Source organism: Macaca mulatta, chromosome 14, assembly GCF_049350105.2.
Source record: "Macaca mulatta isolate MMU2019108-1 chromosome 14, T2T-MMU8v2.0, whole genome shotgun sequence".
Lineage (NCBI taxonomy): Eukaryota > Metazoa > Chordata > Mammalia > Primates > Cercopithecidae > Macaca > Macaca mulatta.
The window spans coordinates 4,600,767-4,624,244 of record NC_133419.1 but is presented as its reverse complement, the minus strand read 5'-3'; the positions used below and the strand labels follow the sequence as shown (position 1 = coordinate 4,624,244).

The 23,478-nt window shown below is 42.6% G+C and overlaps 1 protein-coding gene across 13 annotated transcripts in view; it reads left to right on the top strand.

Annotated features, from left to right (window-relative positions):
• ANO1 (anoctamin 1) overlaps window positions 1-23,478 on the top strand; it is a 218,538-nt gene that overhangs the window by 61,683 nt on the left and 133,377 nt on the right. The window lies entirely within an intron of this gene.

Genomic DNA, 23,478 nt, shown 5'->3' with positions numbered 1-23,478 from the left:
GAGGCGCAGAGGCTATCACTGCCACTGTCACCACAGGTGTTGACCGGGCACCAGGACACACCTGAGCACTGACCAGGCCGCCAGCCGACTTTCGGGAATCAGTTTCCTTGGATGCTTCTGATGAGTGCCCACGCTGGACAGTAGCGCGCCCGTGTTCCTGACAAGGAAGCTGAGACTTGGGGAAATGAAGTCATTTGCCCAAAGCCATAGAAGGCACAGATGGGAATGGACCCAGCTCTTCTTTGTGGCTCCAACAAACCCTCCAAGATCAAGCGTCTACATCAGCAAAACCCGCTTTCATTCATGAGTCACTTCGCCACTGAGTGCGTATCTGTTCCACTCCTGCCTGTGAGGGCCTGTGGGAATGTGAGGATGAATTCCACCTCGGTTCCTTCGGGGCTCCTGCCTTGGGTCCTGACATCATGTTGCACCATGGTGCTTCTGTGTCCCCTCCAGCCTGAGACGTCTATGAGGACAGAGAACAGCTTTCTCTTCTGCCTGACGCCTCATGGTTAGCACATGGCTGGTGCATAGTAGGTGGTCGACAAAGCTTTGTTGAAAGGATGGGTGCAGGAGTGCACGGATGGGGAATGCCTGCCTTCAAGGAACTCACAGATGCGTAGAGCAGGGGTTGGCAAACTCCCATCCATAGGCCATTTGTATAAGTCAGGTTTTATTGAAACACGGCCATGCTCATTCATTCCATATCGTCTGTCTGCTTTTGCATTAGAATTGAATCATTGCCAAGAGGCCAATACAGGTTCGCTTCATGGGTATGTGACCCATAGAGTTGCATAGGGGTCCGTGTCACCATCTTGACCATCTGCTGTCACTATCTTGAAATTAGTAAGAATTCATACAAATGCCCTATGGGTGGGAGTTTGCCAACCCCTGCTCCGTACATCTGTGAGTTCCTTGAAGGCAGGCATCCCCCATCCACATGCTCCTGCAGCCATCCATTCAACAAAGCTTTACCAATCACCTACTACGCAAAGCCTGTATTTTCATTTTGCACGGAGCCCCATCCATTATGTAGCATGTCCTCTGCGTATGAACCACAAAGCCTAAAAATCTGGCCCTTTTACAGAAAAAGTCAGCTGATACCTAGTCTAGAAAATAAAACAGGCACCTAACTTATGACAAATTCAAGCTAGAAAGTGTCACATGCTCGCGGTGGCTCACGCCTGTAATCCCAGCACTTTGGGAGGCCGAGGCGTGCGGATCACAAGGTCAGGAGATAGAGACCACGGTGAAACCCCGTCTCTGCTAAAAATACAAAAAACTAGCCCGGCGCGGTGGCGGGCGCCTGTGGTCCCAGCTACTCAGGAGGCTGAGGCAGGAGAATGGCGTGAACCCGGGAGGCGGAGCTTGCAGTGAGCCGAGATCGCGCCACTGCACTCCAGCCTGGGTGACAGAGCAAGACTCCGTCTCAAAAAAAAAAAAAAAGAAAAGAAAGTGTCACATGCTGTCGGGAGGGGCAGGCACAGTGTCTCAGGAGTCTGCAGGACAGAGAAATCCCTCATAGCTAAGGGGTTCAGGAAGCTTCCTAGATGTGGTGCCTGCAGCAGCCCTGGGGACCTTGAGGCATCCGGAGGTTGGGTAGGGGACACAAATATGGACAGACCACAAGGGCAGCTCAGACACCACCGTGCTAGGAGAGAGAGTCAACCTTTCTTCTTTTGTGATCAAAGCAAAGTATGTCAAAAAACCGATATAAATTATTCATCTAGAAGAGAAGAGGAGCATTGATTTCTGTCCACCTACCCTGGCATTTACTTTGCTGTTGCAGCCGCAAGCTGGGATGGCCTCCACTGCAGGAGAGGGGCTGGCTGCAGGCACTGCATATACAGAGGACATAGGCAAATGGCATCATCAGGAGAAAATCCCTGTGAGGATGAGCAGAGAGCTGAGGCACTCTTCCCAAACCCCCCACATAAAGAAACGCAAGGTTCTGCACAAGTTATGGTTTAAAATATTGGGGCTTTTGCACTTAATGCAAAAGACAAAGACAAAAATGAACATTTGAACACACAGGTGCAGCCAGAGCCAGGAAAGCCCAAACAGAGCCTAGCAGGGACTCTGCTCAGTCAATATTTGCTGTATTGACAAATGTATTGTTCTTGCCGCATCCGAGACCAGGAAGGGGCAGAACAACAGGATCTAGTGGGCCACACCTTCCTCTCTGTAGCCAAGTGGGCTCCCACGTTGGGGGCCTCCATGGGACTTGGTGCTGTTAGACACGACAAAGACCGGGGTGCAGTGGGACCAGAGCCCCTCTTGGCCGAGCCCCCTTTTCTCTCCCGGAAATCCCCCTGGGGCTGTGCACAGGGGAAACGAGGTGCTGCTTTCTAGCCGGCTGAGAGCTGTGACCCGTGGAGCTGCCTGGCAGCAGGACCAGGGCTAGTGTCAGGTCCAGCCCTCCAGGAGGCTTGTGTCCACCCGTGCAGACTTCAGCTGCTGATGGCCAGCTAGGAGTGTATTGGGAGAAGACTCAGCGGCTAAGCATGTGGATAGAAGAGGAAGGGGCCAAGCCCCGCACTGGCCACCTTTTCACTTATTATGACCCTGGTTTTTTTTTTTTTTCTTTAAGCAAAACAAAAATAATGATTTATTAATTTGTTGATTATTTCTTCTTTCTATACATATTAGCTGACCTTTGTCCTATTCTTGCAAATCCTCAACCATTTTAACTGGTAGCCCAGTAAGCTGTCGCCTTTTTTTTTTTTTTTTTAACTTTAAGTTCTGGGATACATGTGCAAAATGTGCAGGTTTGTTACTTAGGTATACATGTGCCTTGGTGGTTTGCTGCACCCATCAACCCGTCATCTAGGTTTTAAGCCCTGCATGCATTAGATATTTGTTCTAATGCTGTCCTTCCCCTTGCTCCCCACCCCCTGACAAGCCCCAGTGTGTGATGTTCCCCTCCCTGTCTCATGTGTTCTCATTGTTCAATTCCTGCTTATGAGTGAGAATCTGAGGTGTTTGGTGTTCTGTTCTTGTGTTAGTTTGCTGAGAATAATGGTTTCCAGCTTCATTCATGTACCCGCAAAGGACATGAACTCATTCATTTTTGTGGCTGCATAGTATTCCAGGGTGTATATGTGCCACATTTTCTTTATCCAGTCTATCATTGATGAGCATTTGGGTTGGTTCCAAGTCTTTGCTATTGTAAATAGTGCTGCAATAAGCATACGTGTGCATGTGTCTTTGTAGCAGAACGATTTATAATCCTTTGAGTATATACCCAGCTGTAGGAGTTTCCTGAGGCTGTTGTAACAAACCACCACCAACAGGGGGCCTTCAGCAACAGAAATTCATTCCCTCACCATTAGGATGCCAGAAGTCCAAAATCAAGGTGCCGATCGGGCCACGCTCCCTCAGAAGGATCTAGAGTAGAATCCTTCCTTGCCCTGTACAGCCCCTGGTGACTCCAGGCGTCCCTTAGCTGAGGCACATCATCCCAGTCTCTACCTCTGTCTTTACCCGGCCTTCTCCCCTTCTCCCTGTGTCTCTCCTCTCCTCCGTGTGTCCCTTGCAGTTGTCCCTGGATCTAGGGGTCATTTGGATAATCCAGGGTACTCCCATCTTGAAATTCCTAATTACTCTATAAAACCCTCATTTCAAATAAGTTCATAGTCACAGGTTCCAAGGTTAGGGCATAGGCACAGCTTTCTAGGGGTACTGCTCAGCCCACTGGTAAGCAAGGCTTGGTCAGTGACTCTTCCTCCTTGACAATGAAGACAGAAAGGGCTGAGAGTCCTCTCTCTTCTATGCTGGCCCTGATGTCTGACTGTGTGTGGTTTGTTTTTGTTTTTGTTTTGTTTTGTTTGAGACAGAGTCTCGCTCTGTCGCCCAGGCTGGAGTGCAGTGGCGCGATCTCGGCTCACTGCAAGCTCCGCCTCCCGGGTTCACGCCATTCTCCTGCCTCAGCCTCCTGAGTAGCTGGGACTACAGGCCCCCGCTACCACGCCCAGCTAATTTTTTGTATTTTTAGTAGAGACGGGGTTTCACCGTGTTAGCCAGGATGGTCCCAATCTCCTGACCTCGTGATCCGCCCGCCTCGGCCTCCCAAAGTGCTGGGATTACAGGCGGTAGCCACCGTGCCCGGCCTGTGTATGGTTTTGACATGCCTGCCTTTCTCTGTCAAGGCTGGGGCCACATCTCAGGCATGTCTAGGTGCTCAGCATCTCAGGGAGCAGCTGTGCTTGACTGTCACTCAATAAACATCTGTGCAATGAGCAAATGGATGACTTGTAGGGTTCTTTCCTCCCTCATCTGTTGGCCGTTAGTGCCATCCATCTTCCCTAACACAGAAGTCCCTGCCTTCAGAGGTACACCCAGGTGGAAGTGCCTCTCAGAACTCCACCCTGAGAACCAGCTCAGGTGGCTGGGCCTGTTTTGCTCCTCCTAATTGAGATTTGCAGGCAGGGAAGGACAGGTATGAGAGGGACCTGGGCAGTGCTCAGTGAAGCAGGATGGACGGGGGTTTGGAATTGGGGTCAGGAGCTGTTGAGAGCTGTGGAGAAAGAGAAGAATTTGGATTTGGGAATAATTAATGTATAGGGGTGGTTGGAACAATGGGCGAGATCCGATTACAAACGTGGTGATGGAGGACCAAGCTCATCCCTTGAGGACACCACAGGCAGAAAGCAAGCAAAGAAAGGAGAGGCAGGAGACCATCGGAGGGCAGAGGAAGGCCCAAGCATGAAGGCAGGTCACAGACGCTGAGGAGGATCCCAGGTGGCCTAGTGGGAAAAGCACAACCTTCAAGGGCAAGCGAGCATGGATGCAAACCCACCTCTACTGTGTGGCAGCTGGGGGGCCCCTGGGAGAGGTGCTCCTTGAACCTCAGCTTTGACTTCTGAAAATGTTGCTTGAAGGCTTGAAATTCTATACACGAAGCACCTGGTGGAACAGCTGCCAGGAAGCCCAGTTTTCTCTGCTTGTTGAGTACTCACTAGGTGCTGGGCTCTGGGCAAGTACTTTACCATGTAGTCATTTGACTCTCACATCAACCCCTGGGATGAGCACAATTACTACCATTTGCAGATGGGGAAACTGAGGTAGAAAAGAAAACTTATTCCATGGCAGGGTCTTGAATTACAACCCAAGGAGAAAGCAGTGAACTGCTACTCCTGCTGCAAAGAAAAGGTGAGTGAGCATGAGGATTAAAATGTGACTGTCGTTGCCAGGTGCAGTGGCTCATGCCTGTAATTCCAGCACTTTGGGAGGCTGAGGCAGGAGGATTGTGTGAGGAATGGAGAAGTTCTTCTTCAAAGTTTCTTAAAACCATAAAGAACTTGTCATTTCTTTGCTCTATGCATATCTATATATGTTCCAGTACAGCTGCTCTGACTTGCCCTGGCATGCCTGGACAGGGTTAAGCAAGCCCTGGACCATAGTGCATGCCATTCCTTATTTGGAAACCCTCCTGAGCCTCTCATGACTAGCTTCCTCTTTTCTTTGCCCTCTTTCCCCTTTGCCTATTTAGAAAAGTTTCAAGCTATTAGCCAATCGGGTCAAGCTTAGAATGTGAGGTCCCGTTCTGACCAATGGAAATGGGACACAGCCATAGGATGATTGTATCAGGTTACAAAGATTATAAATGTCCCCGTCTCCTTTGTTTGGGTGTGCTTTTGTGGCAAGACTGCTAGTGAGCGACACCCTTTCTGCAGAAAGTAAAAGAGCCTTGCTGAGAGATCCTTTGTCTCAATGTTGATTTTGCAACAATGAGCACCCATTTCGAACAATTTGGTGGCCCATAAAGGGAGTCTGTTTCCCTTCTGGGACAGTCCTTGGTCCTCTCCTGTGGGGAGCCCTGCCACCCTATTGCAGTGGCCTCCAGGGAGAAAGCCGGGACTTACCTGGTGCAGGAAACACACTTGGATTCTCAGCAACGTGGGGGAGAAGGAGAGACTTTCAAAACCGCAGGACCAGAAGACCTCATGTGTGAGCCAAGGTAGGAAAAACCACAAGGGAGCAGTAAAGTACTTCCTTGATGGTCAGTTCTTGAAGGGAATGTGTGTATGAGTGAATGGTTTCAGTTAAGACAGAGTGAGTGTGAGAGGAATGTGTATAACCTTCAGGAGAGAAAATAGAAGGGAGAAACATTATCATCTCCCAAGGAAAAAGCAATACAGGAGAGAAAATAGAAGGCAGAAAGGTTATCTCCTGGGGAAAAAGGATACAGGCAAGATATTTCTGGGGTAAGAAATTTAGCCTTAAAAAGCCATTAAGGACAAGACAGGTGAGACATCCCTGGTCTGGAGGATCTGGGGGATTGAGTCTGCTGGGAAAGATTTTCACCCAACATGGTGAATACTTCTAGCAAGCCTGGAACAGGAAGTAAGGCAGGTAACAAAGGAGGTGAGAAAGAGCAAATCCCTCCTGATAGTCCTTTAGGACTCATTCTTAAACACTGGAAAGAGAATGAAAGGACCAAATGTAAGAAATGTAAGAAAAAGCAACTAATGATTAAGTACTGTTGTTTTCTTTGGACCCAAGAGCCTATCTTGAAACCTGCCATTTTCTGGCCAAAATATGGCTCAGATGAAGACTGGGTCTGCCAACTTTTAATAATGTATGTTAATAACAAAATCCTGCATCCTCAATTATGCCCTATGCTGGCAGCAAGGGCTGGTTTCTTTTTATCCCTTGAAGGACTTAAAACAAGAAATAGATTCGGGCAAAAAGTCAGAAAGTATGCAATGGGACCCTTTAAACCATCTTCCCCTGTTTCTAGTCCCACCTCCCCTTCTGCAGGTGGTAGTCCCACCTCCCCTTCCTCAGGCGGATGTTCCACCTCCCCTTCCGCAGGCAGATGTTCCACCTCCCCTTCCGCAGGTGGTAGTCCCACCTCCCCTTCCGCAGGTGGTAGTCCCATCTCCCCTTCCACCTCAGGTGACTATTCTGATTCTGGAAGCAGAAGTCCCTGAGGAACATGATCACTGTCATTTCTCTTCAAAACGAGGACTCCAAAGAGCAATAGAACAATGCAGAAAGGATATTCAGAATCTTCCCTTTCTTTGCACTTCCTAAGAGTCAGCTTTTTAGCTCTTTCCTCAAAAGGAAGTGCCACAAGGTGGGGGTGCAACTGGATTCATAAATCCCCCTTAACTGCTCCTGAAGTTCAGGGTCTAAAGAAAGAACTCAACCCTCTGCGAGATGACCCAGAAGGAGTAGCAGAGCAAATCAATCAGTTCTTAGGTCCCCAACTATATACTTGGACAAAATTAATGTTGATCCTAGGTATTCTCTTCTCAAAGGAAGAGTGAAACATGATTCACAGAGCTGCTATGGCAGCCTGGGAACATGATCATCTGCCGGCCAAGATAATCCGGCAGTGGATACCAAATTCCCTGCTCAAGACCCGCAATGGGATAATAATAATGCAGCTCGCCAGGAAAATATGGAAGATTTGCATGAGCTAATCATAAGAGGGATTAAAGAGTCTGCACCCAGACCGCAAAACCTTACTAAGGCTTTTGATTTGCAGCAAGAGAAAGATGAAGGGCCCATGCACTTTTTAGACAGGTTGAGAGAACAGACGAGAAGTTATGCTGACTTAGATCCTGATAGTACTCCAGGGCAAGGTATGTTAAAATTACATTTTGTTACAAATAGTTGGCCAGATATTGCGAAAAAGTTACAAAAGATGGAGGAGTTCGAGACTAGCCTGGCCAACATAGTGAAACCTGTCACTACTAAACATACAAAAATTAGTCGGGCACGGTGGCACACACCTGCAATCCCAGCACTCGGGAGGCTGAGACACAAGAATCACTTGAGCCTGGGAGGCGGAGGTTGCTGTGAGCTGAGATTGTGCCACTGCACTCCATCCTGGGTGACAGAGTGAGACTCTGTCTCAAATAGAATAAAATAAAATGTGACTGTTGGATGAGGCAGTTCAGAGCTCAGTCAAAGGACACTGGCTGCTGCAGCACGATCTGTGAAGACAGGTCAATCAAAGTAGATCAAACTGCCTTGGAAAGGAGACTATGAAGCCATCTGAAGACCAGGGCTATGAATGAACAGCTGCACAGATTCCATGTGCTGTCAGAAAACAGAACTTAGAGGAAACAGTGTAAGTCATAAAGAAGCCATCAGCAAATGTCAGGTTGAACAAAGAACTTTCTAAGCATCATAGCTTGAGGGTCCTGTCAGTGGAGAGGTTCTGGGAGCTTGGTGGGGACCTGGTGGACAGGGTTCAGACACTGAATTAGGCATTAAAGAAGGGGGACTCTCCACTGCCCTCCAGCCCTGAGATTCCATGAGGCTGTAATGCTTTGGGTCACACCCACCCCACCCCATGTATGACAGTAGGGGCAGGGGATGCCGACCTCAGCTTCCCTAAATCACAAGCAACATTCGCAATCACATCACATTTCAATTTATCTGCAAAAAAAAAAAAAAAAAAAAAAAATGGGTCTTGTGAGTGCTATTTGGCAGTTGCAAACAGGAGACGGCAAGTAAATTAATGTTTTCTGTGAACCTTGACCCCTGTATCACAAAGCAAGGGTTTACCCCTCATCCCAATATTTACTCTTCTCACTCAATATTTCACATATGGGTTTGTGTCATTGATTTTTTGCATGGGAACATTTATACATGTAATATTGAGATTGAAGATTTAAATTCATACACACACAACTATTTAGGCTGGGGGAAACCTGACCTCCAGACTCACGCACACATTTAAGTGATGGTTTAAATGGCCACATTTCGTCCAGATGGCGGAACTATGTAGAAAGAACTAAATTGACTTTCATGAAAAGACGTGAGCTCAAATAACAACAGCAGCAGCAAAATAATAACAGTAGGTATTCATGTAAGCACCACAGGGGCAGAGATTTTTGTCTTTTCGATAGCTGCTGTAATCACCAGCATCTAGAACAAACCCTGGTGGGAAGGAGGTTCTCGGTGAAAATATGTTGAAAAAACAGTAATTCTGCTGTCTTTCCTTCCCTATTAGTGGAGGATGTTGAAGGAAATTTTCTGTAAGCTGCAATGTTTTCATTTCAGGCGGAAAGAACAGGGGACCTCTCCTCAAGTTCCTGGTTATTTCCCTGCTGTAGGTTAAATGCATATGTCTTTAATTTCTATTTTTAAAAACTGGCCAACACACCATCAGCAATAAGCCTATTTACTTGGATTGTGGCTTCTAAATATCATTCTCCATGAAAAGGAACTAGGGCATCTCAGAGAAATGACTGATACCTGGGCTGAGGTGGGAAAGCACAGGAGAGGCTGGAGCATCAGTGTGCATGAGAAAGTGAAAAAGCAGAGGTGAGCTGAATGGTCATGAGAACACAGCAGAAGCATGCATGGGAGGCTTGCAATTCTGACCATGATGTAGTAACAGGGATCAGACTTAACCTGCCCCTTCCCCAGCCTTAAGCAATAAACAGGCAAAATATAGGAAGCAATGGCTTTGAAATGTGGGACAGCAGCCCTGAGGCAGCTCAGGGCTGATTCCTGAGAAAAGTGAAGCAAACAAGTTGAAGGCATGATAATTGTCCAAAGGCTGCAGCACAGACAGAGGAACTCAGGCAGTCAAGCAGTCTCACTGTATTGAAGATAAAAAGATGAGAGTTCAAGGAGTCCAAGAAGTTAAAATGTGTGAATCAGAATACCCAAGAGGGGGATGTTGCATTCCTGCATGTGTGTGTGCATGCGCGCACACACACACACACACACACACACACATAGATTGAGAGAGACAGAAATCTACAGAGAGGTGCCCTTAAGTCTGTGGCTGAGTACTAACCTGCATAAGCATAAGAGGAAACTACCCAGGGCTGGGGAAAGAACCACCAGAAGATAGTAGATCCAACACTTCTGAGGGCTCACAGAGGGCTGGGAATAGCTCACGGTCTCACCAACTGAGGTGAAAAGATCCACACGGCATCACTGAGCAGGGTTCTCAGAAGGGTATCATCGGGATTCAAGGTTTCTCTGGATCTGCCCTATCAAAGTGTAGGAGCAAACCCTGAACAGATTCAATGGATTCTAAGCAACTTAACTGTGTGCTCATACAGATTCTAACACGAATTAAAGAATAAGCAATAAAATCTAGTACTCAACAACATAAAATCTTAATGTCTGGCATTTAATAAAAAATTAGCAGGCATGCAAAGAAGTGAGAGCATATGACCCATAACTAGAAGAGAAAATAATCAATAGAAACAGACCCAGAAATGAGACAAATGATAAAATTAGAAGAAAATAATATTAAAATGATTAAAAGTGTGCTGCATCTATTCAAGAACGTATCATGAAATGATGAAGAAAAGAATGAAAGATGTTTCTGAAACAATCCAAATGGAATTCCTATAGTTGAAAAATACACAGAACGGGATTAACGGCAGATAAGGTACTGCAGAAGAAAGGATCAACAAAATTGAAGACATAGCAACAGAAACTCTTCAGGATAAAACAGAGAGAAAAAGCACGGGGAAAAATACACAGAACATCATAGATTTGTGGAACAATACCAAATAGTCCAACATATGTGTGCTAAAAGTCCAAGAAATGGAAGTGGGTGCAGAAAAAGTATTTGAAGAAAAAAATGATAAAAAAATTTTGCCATTGTTAATGAGAAGTATAAGCCCACAGATCTAAAAAGCTTAATAAATTTCAATCAGAAGAAACACGAAGAAAACACACCAAGGCACATCATAATCAAACTGCTGAAAACAAGTGATAAAGAAAAAAAATCTTAAAAGCAGTTGGAGAAAAAGGACATATTATGTAGAGGAACAAGAGTTTGGCATACTTCTCATCAAAGTATATGCTAGTCGGAAGACAATGGAACAACATCTTTAAAGTATGAAAGAAACAAAATGCCAACCTAGAATTCTACACTCAGCAAAAATATATTTCAAAAATAAAGGTGAAATAAAGACTTTCACAGAAGAACAAAAGCTGAGAAAATTCATTGCTAGCAGACCTATACCACAAGAAATGATAAAGGAAGTTATTCAGGCAAAAGGAAAATTGTAACAGATGAAATTGGGACACACACAAAAGGATGGATTGCACCAGAATTAGTATATAATAATAAATATGTAGGTTAATATAAAAACATTTTCTCAGTTTTAATCTCCTTAAAAGATAATTAACTGTGTATACCAAAAATAATAACTGTATTATAGGGCTTATTACATACATAGAAATAAAATGTAATAGGACAGTAGCACAAAGGAAAGAGAAATGGAAGTATATTGTTGAAAGATTTTTAAACTATATGTGAAGTGGTATAATATTTGAAAATATACCATCATAAGTTTAAAACTATGTTGTAAACTCAAAAGCGACCACTAAATAAAAGTAAAATAAAACAAAAAGTGCTAAGAATCCAACAATAAAGATAAAATGGAATAACAAACATTTTATACAAAAAGCACACATTTGCTATATATATTATACATATATATCAAGATGGTAGATTTATATGCACATTTATTAATATGTTAAATGTAAATGGTCTACACACTCCAATTAAAAGGCAGAAATTATAGTTCAAATCAAAAGCAAAACCCAATTGTATGCTATTTCCCTTAAAGGGACAGAGAAGTCAGCTGGAAGGTGCTACCATGGGTCAAGTATAGAACAACTTATTCATCAAAATAAATAATGATAGTACTTGATTGTAACCAATTGAGTAAAATCGGAATCCATTAGTCCAAATGGAAATAAATAAATAATAAACAATGAAGAAGGAAAATTCTTCTTTACAATAGAATGCCAACTTATAAATATAGAAGGAAACCATCAATAGATTCTAAAGCTAGTGTTGATAGTAAATGTTTGATGAGGAACAGGATATTTACATAGTCATGAAGTATCTCCCCATCAATTTCTCATTAATTGCAAAGGTCAAGATAGTGGCTGGCATATATTCTTTGAAACTATTATGATCACAAAGGCCGTTATCATGACAAAGGCTGAAACTGTTCCAGATTAACAGAGTCTAAGAAGACATGACAACTCCCTGTAATACCTGATCTTAGACTGAATCCTGGACCTGGAAAAATAAGCTCTGAAGGACATTATTGGAACAGTGCATGAAATTTGAATAAAGACTATAGATTAGATTGTAGTATTACAATGTTTTCAAACATAAAGAAATATTCAGTAAAGTACTTACTCTTTAAATTACACTCCCATGGTTTAGAGGAAAATGCGTAGATATGTACAAATACAAAGATAGAACTAGAAATGGGGATATGAGAGGATAGAAAGATAAGATAGAAGGCAAATAAGAAATATAAGGTAGAACAAAATGATAAAGAAAATGTGGCAAAGCATAAACAACTAGTGAATCCACGTGAAGGCTAAACAGGCATTCCTTGTGCAATCTTGGCAATTTTTTTATATATTTGGGATTATATCAATATAAAGAGTTACCAAAAAATATGTGACATATACATTTTTAAAAATCCAATATTTCCTGTTTCATTGGTAGAAGTCCAACTCACAAATACTCTAGAAGCAAAATTTCTGAAACTGCCATGATGCCCTAGAAGTGAAATCTCTGTAACTGCCAGGATGTTAAGAAGCTCTGCTTGTGTAGAAAGAAAACAAATCCGAAGAATACGTTTTCTTGAGAGAAAAAAATATCATCAGTAATCTTCCACTCGACCCTAAAATTCTATGATTGGTGACATTAAAGAACAACAGCAACAAAATCAGAAAATATTCCAGGCCAGGCCACCAGGGCAAATGCTTGATCTATTAATTGATGGAGCTTCTAGCTTGTCTGGATGTGAGGCTGGACACGACTCACGCAACTGATTTTTTGTGTATCATATGGGAAGGGTGTTTAAGGGAAGATCTTCGCTTTCCAAGACTCTCTTCCCACAACATCCACATGAAAACATGTTTCAAGATGAGCTCTCCCCAGCAGAGCCAGAACCATACTGGCTTCAGACCCAAAGGAGGATTCCTGTGTTGTGTGAGATGGAATGGACTAATGCTAGAAAAATTGAGAAAGATACAAATGTAAGATGGTGAGGGTTTTGTTCATTTGGGAACTGGACTTTAGAGAACAAGGAATGTGCCTCACCCCTCTACCCAGTCTTTTCTTGCTCTGGACATCTAACTCATGTCAACTTAGACAACTGTTCAAAAACCAGGTGAGGGAGAGGATGGCGGAGTTCAGTCCCCAGATCACTGGGACTCTGTCCTTGAGTCTGGCTGTGATTCAAGTTAACATGGGCTGAAGAGGCATGAGCAAAAAGGACTCTGGATGCATGACAAAGGTGCAGGAATAATTATGAAATAAAGGTTGAGCTCACAGGGTTCAGCAGAAATGCCCAGTGTTAGTCTATGCCATTGTGCCAATTTTCTGATCTTTTTAATAAAAGCATATATGGTTCCCTGCAAAATGATTTGCAGGACTCTTTTTATTTATTCAACATTTGCATGCCAAGGCACGATGGCACACACCGTAGCTGGTCATCGTCTGCTGTCAAACTAAGACTTCATGTCTCGGGGTGGGAGGCCGTTAATAGTAAGTGCAGCTCTGAGACCCCCGTATTCCAGGGACAGTGGACTGGGGAGACAGCTTAGCAAAACCTACCTGTGCGAAAGAAGAGGCTAAGAATATCTCAAAAGCACGGTTTGGAAGAAATAAATTAAATGTAGCTTGTTATTTCAAGCTTTTCTAAGAATACGGCCATTTGAGATGCATGAGACTACCCGGACACTGAGAGAAGTGGCCAATTCCAGGTCCCAGGGTGAAAAGGGGCTGAATGAGCCTGGAGGATCTCACTCTTCCAGGTGGCAAGGAACTCCTCAAAGCTGAATGAGTCAGGTCAGAAAGACACAGGGGCTCCTGGAGGGGCTCTTGTTGGCCAAAAATGATGCAATTTGGGTATCAAAAAGAATTATGATGTAAGATGGGATCCTGGAAAGAAAAAGGACATTAAGCTGGGTGTGGTGGCTTACACCTGTAATCCCAGAACTTTGGGAGGCTGAGATGGGAGGATCACCTGAGGTCAGGAGTTCAAGACCAGCCTGGTCAACATGGTGAACCCTGTCTCTACTAAAAATACAAAAAAATAAAGATTAGCTGTGCCTGGTGGCAGGCACCTGTAATTGCAGCTACTCAGGAGGCTGAGGTAGGAGAATCACTTGAGCCCAGAAGATGGAGGTCGCAGTGAGCCAAGATCACACCATTGCATTCCAGCCTGGGTGACAAGAGCAAGACTCTGTCAAAAAGGAAGGAAGGAAGGAAGGAAGGAAGGAAGGAAGGAAGGAAGGAAGGAAGGAAGGAAGGAAGGAAGGAAGGAAGGAAGGAAGGAAGGAAGGAAGGGAGGGAGGGAGGGAGGGAGGGAGGGAGGGAGGGAGGGAGAAAGGGAGAAAGAGAGGAAAGAAAGAAGCAGCAGAAGAAAGAGGAGGAGGAGGAGGAAGAAGAAGAAGAAGAAGAAGAAGAGGAGGAGGAGGAGGAGGAGGAGAAGGAGGAGGAGGAGGAGAAGAAGAAGGAGAAGAAGAAGAAGAAGAAGAAAAAGAAGAAGAAGAAGAAGAAGAAGAAGAAGAAGAAGAAGAAGAAGAAGAAGAAGAAGAAGACAAGAGAAAGAAAGAAAGAGAAAGAAAGAAGACATTAAGTAAAAACTAAGAAAATCTGAATGAAGTATGAGACTTTAATACTATATTGTGATTGAGTATGAGATTTTAATAATAATACATTGGGATTGGTTCATTAATTGTAACAAATGTATCATCCTAATGTAAGATGTTGGCAATAAAGGAAATTGGGCGCTGGATATGCAGAAGCTCTCTACTATCGTCGTATTTTTCTGTAAACCTAAAAGTATTCTAAAAAATAATTTTAATTATACGGAGAAATAAGAACTATGGCTACAATAGATTGAAACACATTGGAGATATAAGAATCTTTGAATGATGAGAGAGCGAGCTAACAAGAGAGGCCAAAGCTTGATAGATAAACTGTGAAGAAGACGGAAAAATTGGCTAAAGAACTCTTTCTCTTCAGAGGGGGTGGAGAACAAAAGACCAAAGACACACTCTTGATCAAGAATAACTTTTGTTTATATTTTGGATCTCTGAAGACTTTCTTCTTAACTGAAAACAGAGACAACATTTTCTGTACAATGGTTTGAATCATAATGACTTCTTTTTGCCATTCAGACTTCTCATGACACTCTAAAATAATTTTGATGATTGCATAATAAAATCATTTTTAAAAGACCCAGAAATATCTCAAAAATGGAGGCATCAGCATCAATTAAAACAGTCCCCATAGGTTCTGCCTTTTTTACCTGAGACAGGGGCAAATGACAGAAAGGAAGAATGGTATTTTCTTTGGAGACATTAGGGTTTTACAAGTACTGCAGTTAAACAGGCAGTTTCTGGCTGGTAGGACACTTTTTGAAATAAATTGTATCATTGTGGAATGAGAATGTTTTAAATCATAATCAAAGCCCACTTCCAAATGCTCCAGCTTCCTGGATTCTGCTGAAACCTCCCTTGCAAAAGTTATATTGAATCTAGGTGTCCAAATTTAAAATAAAATGGCTTTTCCAAATATTTTGGTGAAAATAGAAACTTTCCGTTTTATGAGATATTGTTTTTGTCTTCCATCTGCACTCAAAGTAAAACAAAATATTAAGGCTTAATTCCATTTTATTTCAACTGTTTAACTTTGCCCCTGAACTTTTAGATAAACATTTACCCAATGGTTGAACTGGTGGATTTGAATTTTTGAAACATAGTAAACATTTTCCTATTTAATAATCCATCCAGTTTCTATAAACTCTATCGGATAGTTATCAGATGTTTTAGCTTCTTTTAAGGTTGAATAAAGTTTAAGGTTCACATAGATTTTTTTTTTTAACAGATCAGTTTCTATTCTTTTTTTCCCCCCATCTTGTTTCCAAAATGGTTATGGAAGTCATCTCTGCTTGTGCTGAATCAAGTTTTTGAGATTAGGCAATGAGTGGGGTGTGATTTATCGATTAGACGTAAGATCGAAGTTCAGAAAATCCAGACCTTGAAATAAACTTTGTCCTGGGATGTCTGTCTCTGTCTGTCTCTCTTCCTCTCTCTCCCCCACCTCCCTCTCTCTTTTCCACTCTCTCTGTCTCTCTGTCTCTGTTTCTCTCTCTGTGTCTCCCCTCACTTCCCTTCCTCCTCCCCTTCTCCCCACTCTTCTCCACACCCCCCCTACCCCTGACCACCCCCCAACCGTGGTTACTGATGCACAGTTACCTTTTCTGGCCACTAGGTGCTGTTTTGTGCGTGCCGGAGACCTCTCCACATCGGTGAGTGGTTTCTGCTCCTCAGGAAATTATATCCCTTGGGGGGGCCTCACCGCCTCAGCAGAAAGTGGACAGACAGGATCCTGGGCAGTGTGTTTACCAGTGGAAACAGGTTCTTCTTGAATGCCGAGGGCCACACCTGGTTTCTTTGGGTCTGTGTGTGTGTCCCGTGAACAGCTGGGCATACGCTTCCCGGACAAGCAGGATGTGTTTTCTTCCTGAACCACAACTGTTTTTTCACAGCAATTGCCACTGATGCTGGCCCCCTGCTTGCTTTCTGGTGGCTTATGGGAGGAGCTGGCTGTGACATCTCGGAGGTGGAAATCTAAGACGCATAAAGATGCCAAAAGCCCACCTCAGCAGGATAAACCATGACCCAACGTGAAGTGGGAGCAGGAAGCTCAGCTCCCACCACCAGCGCTTCTCAATGCTCCCAAGTCACCCACCGGAAACAACAGAAGGCCCCGTGGTGGTATGGCCAGCCGCTCTGGCTTTGCAGTTGACAGATCAGGTTTCAAAGCCTGACTGTTCCCAGTCAGGTGATCTTGGACAAGTGACGTCGCCTCTCTATGCCTTGGTTTCCTCATCCGTCAAATGGGGATATGATAGTCCCTGACTCAAAGGTTATCTTGAAGATGACCCGAACAACCAGCCTGAAGTGCAATGCCTGCCACATAGCTGGCATGGAATAAGTGGCAGTTGGTTCATTTATTCAGCGGGTCATGCTCTGAGCACCTCCTGTGTTCCGGGAGCTGTTATGGGCACTGGGGATGGAGGATAAATGCTAAAAGGTAATGGTGGGGATAACTATTCCAGGAAGTGAGTGAATATTCGAATGAATGAGCAAGCAAGATGGCTACCTAATCTTCTATGAATCTGCATGCTGTGTTTTTTTGTTTGTTTATTTGTTTTGTTTTGTTTTGTTTTTTTGAGATGGAGCCTCACTCTGTCACCCAAGCTGGAGTACAGTGGCACGATCTCAACTCAGTGCAATCTCTGCCTCCCGGGTTCAAGTGATTCTCCTGCCTCAGTCTCCCGAGTAGCTGGGATTTCAGGTGCCTGCCACCACGCCCAGCTAATTTTTGTATTTGTAGTAGAGACAGGGTTTCACCATGTTGGTCAGGCTGGTCTCGAACTCCTGACCTCTGGTGATCCACCTGCTCAGCCTCCTGAAGTGCTGGGATTACAGGTGTGAACCATCACGCCCAGCCACTGTCTGCATTTTAAGCAATAGAGATGGCTCCCTGGGCTGTTTTAGGAATGATTCTTCCATTCCTGGAGATGACAGACTGCATTCTGCGAAAATCACCTGAATATTGCCTGGAGCTTTTCCTCCTGGCATGGCCACTTCACCTGGAAACCCCTGCATCCTATTCGGGGTGCAAAATACATAATGACAAAACTAGCCAAACCCTGAAATCCATGGCAGCTGTGATAACACAGCTGTTTAGTACCTGTTACAGGTGAGGTTTGAATTTCGTTGACTATTGACACAGAAGTGCTGGGAACAGGCTGCAGGATTGGAGGGCCAGGTCCTCCGCCCCACAGTGCAGGTGCAGGTCATGATCCACTTACTTAGCACCACATCACACCATTGCTCCTGCTGCCTCTCACTCGGAGCCGCCTTCCTCGTTCCCCAGGCAGCTCCTAAGCCCAGCCCTATGGCTCCTCCTCCCTGGAGGCTTCTCTGACTTCCCGCTCCCTGTGCTTTTCCTTTCTCTGTTGACCTTGGTCCCACCTCCACCACCCCCAAGGTAACTGCTGCACCACTGTTGGGAGCCCCAAAGGTAATGGTGGGGATAACTAATCTCTCCTGTGCTGCCCTCAAGCTTTTCCTCCTAACTTCTATAACATCGAGAACAGTGCTCCCCGTAGGCACCTCACAAATGTTTAGTGCTTGTGGTTCTAGTTCACCTCAGGAGTAGTTAAATTAAAAGGCAGAAGACGTGGTATTTGAAGATAAGACCTGGATTTAAATCCTACTTTTCTATTCTCTAGCTGTGTGACCTAGGGCAACTTCACTCACACCTCTGACCTCAATTTCCTTACCTGTCAAATGGGGATATTAACAGGGTTATAGGAAAACTAAGGGAGAGGACATGCTTGGAAATTCTCATGAGGACGGAAAGCAACGTGATGCATGGTTGACCACCAGTGTCAGCATTTACCCAGGCTTATTTGTGCTTCAAGAACCTACCATTGCCATATACACTTTTTTTTTTATTTGAAAGCAAACAGTTTTTATTGCAGTAGACGTTCATAAAAGTGTACACATCATAATTTTACAGTTTGAAGAATTTTTACAACATGAATGTATCCGATGATTACCACCCAGATCAAGCTAAAGAACATTACTAGCTCCCCTGAAGCCCCCTTCATGATGCCCACCCACCCCCAGTCATTACCCTCCACCTATCACTGTGGATTCAACTTGCCTGTTGTTGAATTCAGTGGAATCCAGCTTTTGCTCTAACTTCATATGTTAGATTCTTCAACGTGGTTACATGTAGAAGTCCTTCATTCTTGTTGCTCTAAAGTATTCTGTTGTATAAACACACCACAGATTTCCTGTTGACATTGTCAGGTTTTGGCTTGGGGTCTGGTCTTGGTTTGCTTTGAGCCATTCTGGTGTGTGTGTTGTGGTATCTCATTGTGGTTTTACGTTGTGTCTTTTTGAGGACTAATGCTGGTGGTCACCGTATCATAGGCATATGGATCATTTGAAGAGCCTCTTTTGAGGAAGTGCTCATACGAGAATTTTTTTTAATTGGGTTATTTGTCTTTTTCTATTCCTTTGTAAGAGTGGTTTACATATTTTGGAGACAAGTCCTTTGAGATTTATATGCATTTCAAATATCTTCTCCCGCTCTGTGTCTTACCTTTTCACTTACTTAATGTTGTCTTTTGATCAACACGGGTTTCTAATTTTATTGAAGATTTATCAATCTTTTCCTTTGTGGTTACTGATTTCTGTGTTCTGTTTAAGAGATATTTGTGCATCCTAAGGTCATGAAGGTAGCCCTCTGTGGTATATTCTAGAAGCTTTATGGTTGGCCTTTTTGCATCTGGAATTGGCTTTGTGTATGACATAAGGTAGGTGGTCAAGGTCCAGCTTTCTCCCTATGACTCTCCACACCATTTATTGATTCCATACCACTTACTGATTCCACACCACTTATTGATTACACACTACTCATTGAAAACACAGTCCTTTCCCACACTGCACTACAGCAGCACCTTTGTAGTAAATCAATTGTGGAATATAATGCAGGTCAGTTTCTAGAATCTCCACTTTGATCCATGTATCCTTGAATATTACACTGTTATAACTATTGTTGGTCAATATGAATATCAGATAGTATACATCCTCTCACTTTTCCCTTGAGGGAGTCTTTACTCTTGTTGGCCTTTGGCATTTCCGTATAAATTTCAGTATCAGCTTGTCAACCTGTCTTACACACACACACGCACATACACACATGCCTTCTGACATTTTGATTGGGATCACATTGAATCTATAGGTCAAGACCAATTTGGGGAGAATTTTTTTTTTTTTTTTGAGACTCAGTTTTGTTCTTATCACCCAGGCTGGAGTGCAATGGCACGATCTTGGCTCACTGCAACCTCCGCCTCTCAGGTTCAAGCGATTCTCCTACCTCAGCCTCCCAAGCAGCTGGGATTATAGACGCCCACCACCACACCCAGCCAATTTTTTTGTATTTTTAGTAGAGACAGGATTTCACCATGTTGGCCAGGCTGGTCTTGAACTTCTGACCTCAGATGATCTGCCCATCTCGGCCTCCCAAAGTCCTGGGATTACAGATGTGAGCCATCGTGCCTGGCCCCAGTTTGGGGAGAATTGATGGTTATACTTATTGAGACTTCCAATTCATGAACATGGACCATCCTGCCATTCATTCTGGTTTTCTTTCATGTCTCTTAGTAATGTTTGGTGATTTTTCTTTGTTGAGGGCATGCATCTTTTTAGTTTGTTCTTATACATTTAATTTTTTTTAATATTGTTTAAAAAGGCATGAGTTTTTAGGATTTTATTTGTTCCTAGTATATAGAAGAACAATTGACTTTTGAGTGTTAATCTTGTATTCAGTGACTTTGCCAAATTTACTTTTTAATTCCAATAGTTCATCTGGTTTGCCAAATTTACTTTTTAATTCCAATAGTTCATCTGAATTTTCTCCTTTCAAAATCATGCTTTTGGGGATAATGTCAGTTTCATTTTTTCCTTTCCAATCCATAACTTTTTATTTCTTTTTCTTGCCTTATTACATCCGTAGAACATCCAATGCAATGTTGAATAGGAGTGGAGGTGGCAGACATCTGTGTTTCAATTCCAGCATCAGAGTATAGCTTTCGATAGCTTACTATTTAACATGCTATTTGTTGTAGGTTTAGTCATTTCTCTTTAATTTGCTAAGAGAGAACAGGTGTTTACAAACAGGTGTTAAATTTTACCAAATGCTTTTTGTAGCACCTACCAAGATGATCATTTGGGGTTTTTTTCTCCTTTATTTTGTTAATTTTTGAGTATTAAACCAACCTTACGTCCCTGAAATAAGTTCAATTTGGTCATAATATTTTAACCTTGTTAATGGAATTGGTTTGCTGGTATTTTTGTTTAGGATTTATAAGAGATATGTATATTTATAAGATACATTGTCTCATATTGTAAGATCCTTTTCAGGTTCAAATTCACTGGGAAATGGTCTCTCTACCTATTCCTGGAAGTTTGTGGAAGATTGGTGTTATTTCTTCCAGAAATGTCTAGAAAATTTTTACCAATGGAGCTCTATGTACCTAGAGTTCTCTTTACAAAAAGAATTTTAATTAGAAATCAAATTTATTTATAGATACAGACATTGTGATTGTTTACCTCCTCTAATGCAAGTGTTGGGAAGTGGTGCTTTTCTGGAAAATGGTCCATTTCATCTAGATTTTCCCATGTATTTGAATAGTTATTAATAATGTACTCGCATTATCTTTTTCCTGTCTGTAGAAACTGTTGTAATGTCTGCTTTCTCGTTCTTGTTACCCATCATTTGTGTCTGTCTTCTCTATTTTGTACTCTGTCTCCAATATAGCCCTCAGGCCCAGGAAAGAGGGGCCCCTGCTCAGGACCCTGAGCTACCACATCCCTCCTCTGGTCCGCACCCCTCACCACAGGTATAAAGTTCATGGAGCTAAGGAAACTGCACAGCCAGGGCCCACACACCCCTTCCGAGACCATGCCTAGATATTCAGGCCCCAAATGTCCCTAACTAACGGCCCCCAGCCTGCTCCCAGAGCCTGCAAGTCCTCCCCACTGGCTTTGTCCTTTCAAAGACAAGCCATGGGAACATGGTGTAGGCCAAGCAGGTAGCTAAGGGGCAGATGTTGTGGGGCTGTGGTCAGACTTTGGAGGTACAGGCTCCTCACAGCACAGGATGGTGCCAGGGTGGCGAAAGTGTGTGGCAGGTACCAGCTCCCCATCACCTCAGCTGCTGGCACACATCTCCAAGGAGTCCGAGACTCCTAAATTTGAACCTAGCCTTCTCTGTTGTAGGAAGGTATATTTGTTAAAGCAGAAACAGAAAACATTTCATTCCATTGTTTGCTAGCTTGATTTATAACTTAACTATTTAGACATGTGGCATGTGGTCTCCACTCTTGTGAGAGGCAGGCCTGAGTCTTGATTGAGTTTTATCAATTTTATTAGTCTTTTAAATAAGCAATTTTAGTTTTGTTGATTTCTCCATTATAAATTTGATTTCTAAATTGTTGGTTTCTGTTCTTTATTATTTGTGTCCTTCTACTTTGGGTCTAATATACAGTCCTTTTTTAGCTTCCTGAGTCATAAATTTAGATCATTAATTTTCAGCCTTCTTTTTGGGCTCAAATGCATTTAGGGCTGTACAATTATTTTCAAACACAGATTTAGCTACATATGATGATACTGTAATATGATATGGGATATCTTATTTTCATGATATCCAGTTCAAACTGTTTCTAAATTTTCACTGTGATTTAGTCTTGTTCTATAGATAACTTAGAAGGGTATCACTTAATTTCCGAAGACTGAGTTTTTTTATAGTTGTCCTTTTGTTATTGGTCTTTACTTGTTTCTGTTGTTATCAGAGGACAAAATTTCAGTCCCTTGAACTGTGTTGAGGCTGGCTTTATGGCTCACCATGGGCTATTGTGGTAAATGATTTTTTGTGCACTTAAAAATACATATATATTCGGTAATTTTTGTCGATTTTGTGTGTGTGTGTATGAAATTCTATGATTTCCTGAAAGAGTTGTGCTAAATTTTAAGTTAAAATATGCAATCACAATTAATGGTTTATTCCTTATTTTAGTTCTGTCAGTTTTGGGTTTATGTATTTTGATATGTACATAATTTAAAATTGTTATATCTTTCTGTTGACTATAAAGCATCCCTTTTTATCTCTAGTAAAATTTCTTATTTTGAAATATATTTATTTGATATTTCTATAGCTGCAGCAAGTTTCTTTCAAGTGTTTGCATGGTATATTGATATTTTTTCCATCCTTTGACTTTTAATCATTCTGGTTCTTTATATTAAAGTGTGTCTTCTGTATATAATATATAGTTGAAGTTTTTAAAAAAAATCAGTCTGATAACTTTGTCATTTAATTGGAATATTTAGGCCATTTATGTTTATTATAATTACTGATATATGTCTGGGTTTACATCCACTATATTACTATAAGTTTTATAGCTATACCATTTGTTTTTTGGACTTTTTTACCTCCTACTTTTTGGTTAATCAATTCTTTTTTAAATTGCCATTTCTCTCTATTATTTGGTTAGTTATGTGTGTCTTTATCATTCTTCAAGTGGTTGCACTAGAAATTGCCACTTGCATTCCTGGCTTTTTAGAGTCTTTCTTAAAACAATATTTATACCACCTTTGGACAATGTGAAAACCTTAACTTAAGGTTTTAAAAATGCTTTTAACTTCATTTACCTTCCCCCCCCACCTTTTGTTTATTTTTGTCATGTATTAATGCTACTTATATTTAATCCCCACAAGACATTGTTATCGCTATTTTAAACCATCAATATTCATTAGCTTTACTCACATATATATTTTCCTTTCCAATGTTCTTTATTCTTTTCTACCTTATCAGACTTTCATATGGGATTATTTTCCCTCTGTCTAAAAATTCCTTTT